The following is a 1,958-nucleotide window of genomic DNA, read 5'->3' as shown; positions in this document are numbered from 1 at the left end:
TTATACATTAGATATGTTTATTCTTTTATATATATATATTTATTATACTTTTATTCTTTTATATTTATCAATATTTCATTATTAAAACATCCAGTCAATTCAAACTACTCCTCAATAGAACTTAAACAGAAAAGCAAGAAAGGACCATTAGCCATCAATGGCAAATAGGATAAATAGTAGGCAATGCTTATCAAAGAGAACTATACAAGCAATATAGTATTAAAGAAAGTAAACAAATAGAGGCCAGTCAGGGTAGCTCACACCTGTAATCCCAGGACTTTGGAAGGCCAAGGCAGGCAGATCAACTTGAGGTCAGGAGTTCAAGACCAACCTGGCCAATATGGTGAAGCCCTGTCTCTACTAAAAATACAAAAAATTAGCCAGGCATGGTGGTGCACACCTGTAATCCCAGCTACTCAAGAGGCTGAGGCATGAGAATTGCTTACAGTGAGCAGAGACCGCACCACTGTGCACTCCAGCCTGAGGAACAGAGTGAGACTGTCTCAAAAAAAAAAAAAAAAAGTAAACAAATAGAGACTAAAGTAAACCTGTTGTTCTTTACTAAATTTAAAAATGTACCAAAAGGCTTACGCATTCAGAATTTACCTATTGCCTCAACTACTTCTCCTACCTGGTAACTTTTCTCCATCTTCACTATCATTACCCTAGCAAACCAGCATCATCTTGTGCTTAGACACCTGTAGTGGCTTCCAATGTGGCCTTCTTGAGTTGTTTGTAGTCTCTCTTCAATCCATCATTCACAAGAGACAAAATATTTTTTTCCACAATGCAAACCAGATCATGTTGCTTCTGTTTTAAAATACTTCACTGGTTTTACATTGCCCTTATGATAAGATCCTAATAGGTGCTATAAAAACTGGTCTCCAGCTGGGCACGGTGGCTCACGCTTGTAATCCCAGCACTTTGGGAGGCCGAGGCGGGCGGATCACGAGGTCAGGAGATCGAGGCCATCCTGGCTAACATGGTGAAACCCCATCTCTACTAAAAAATACAAAAAAAATTAGCCGGGCGTGGTGGCGGGCGCCTGTAGTCCCAGCTACTCGGGCGGCTGAGGCAGGAGAATGGCGTGAACCCGGGAGGCGGAGCTTGCAGTGAGCCGAGATTGCGCCACTGCACTCCAGCCTGGGTGACAGAGTGACACTCCGTCTCAAAAAAAAAAAAAAAACTGGTCTCCATGCATCCATCCAGTCTCATTTCTCTTCTATGTTGTTTAGGATTAGCTAAACTACCTCTACCTCCCCACCAACTCATATCCCTCACCCACCAGTCACAAATATACTTGCTATGTTCGCTACGGCCTCAGGATATTTATAACTGCTGCTTACTAGGCCATCACACTTCTTTTTATTTAATTCAGATGCAATCTTTAGGTCTCAGTTTTAATACCACTTCCTCTGGGCAATCTTCCTTGAGTTCTCACAGGGAACCAGACCAGATTCTACACATATTATAGTTTATAATTATTTACTTCATTCACCTTTGTCTTCTTGACTAGATTACAAGTCCCATGAGGAGAGCAACATCTGCTTTGTTTGCCATTGCATCTCAAGTGCCTACACTGTGGTGCTAGACACAGAATAGGTGTCGAACAAATAACTGTTTAACATAATTTTAATATAAAGCACATAAAATAGCTAAAAGAGTCTATCAAAGGACTGAAAAACAGTAACATCCAGTCTATGTGAAGCTCAGAATACACAAACTTCACAAGAAAAAGCTAGAAAATGTATTTCCCAATTGTGGGAGGGGGGAATTAACCTCCTAATATATTCAAATAAAGGTTATTATTAGTTATCTGTAAATCTCCCTAAACTAAACTAAATAAGAGTATTTCACTAGTGCTTTGAAAAGCCCTATCTAGCAATTGACAATGATTATTTAATTACTTATCATCTAAAAAAATACCAAATGCTGCAAAATACAGTATCAATGCACTT

At 39.4% G+C, this 1,958-nt stretch overlaps 1 protein-coding gene across 11 annotated transcripts in view; it reads right to left on the bottom strand.

Annotated features, from left to right (window-relative positions):
- The window catches only part of RABGAP1L (RAB GTPase activating protein 1 like), an 865,831-nt gene that overhangs the window by 586,393 nt on the left and 277,480 nt on the right, over positions 1-1,958 (bottom strand). The gene's annotated exons all lie outside the window — the stretch shown is intronic.

Source organism: Symphalangus syndactylus, chromosome 12, assembly GCF_028878055.3.
Source record: "Symphalangus syndactylus isolate Jambi chromosome 12, NHGRI_mSymSyn1-v2.1_pri, whole genome shotgun sequence".
Taxonomy (NCBI): Eukaryota; Metazoa; Chordata; class Mammalia; order Primates; family Hylobatidae; genus Symphalangus; species Symphalangus syndactylus.
Note: the sequence above shows the minus strand (reverse complement) of the source record. Positions and strands in the feature narration are given on the sequence as shown.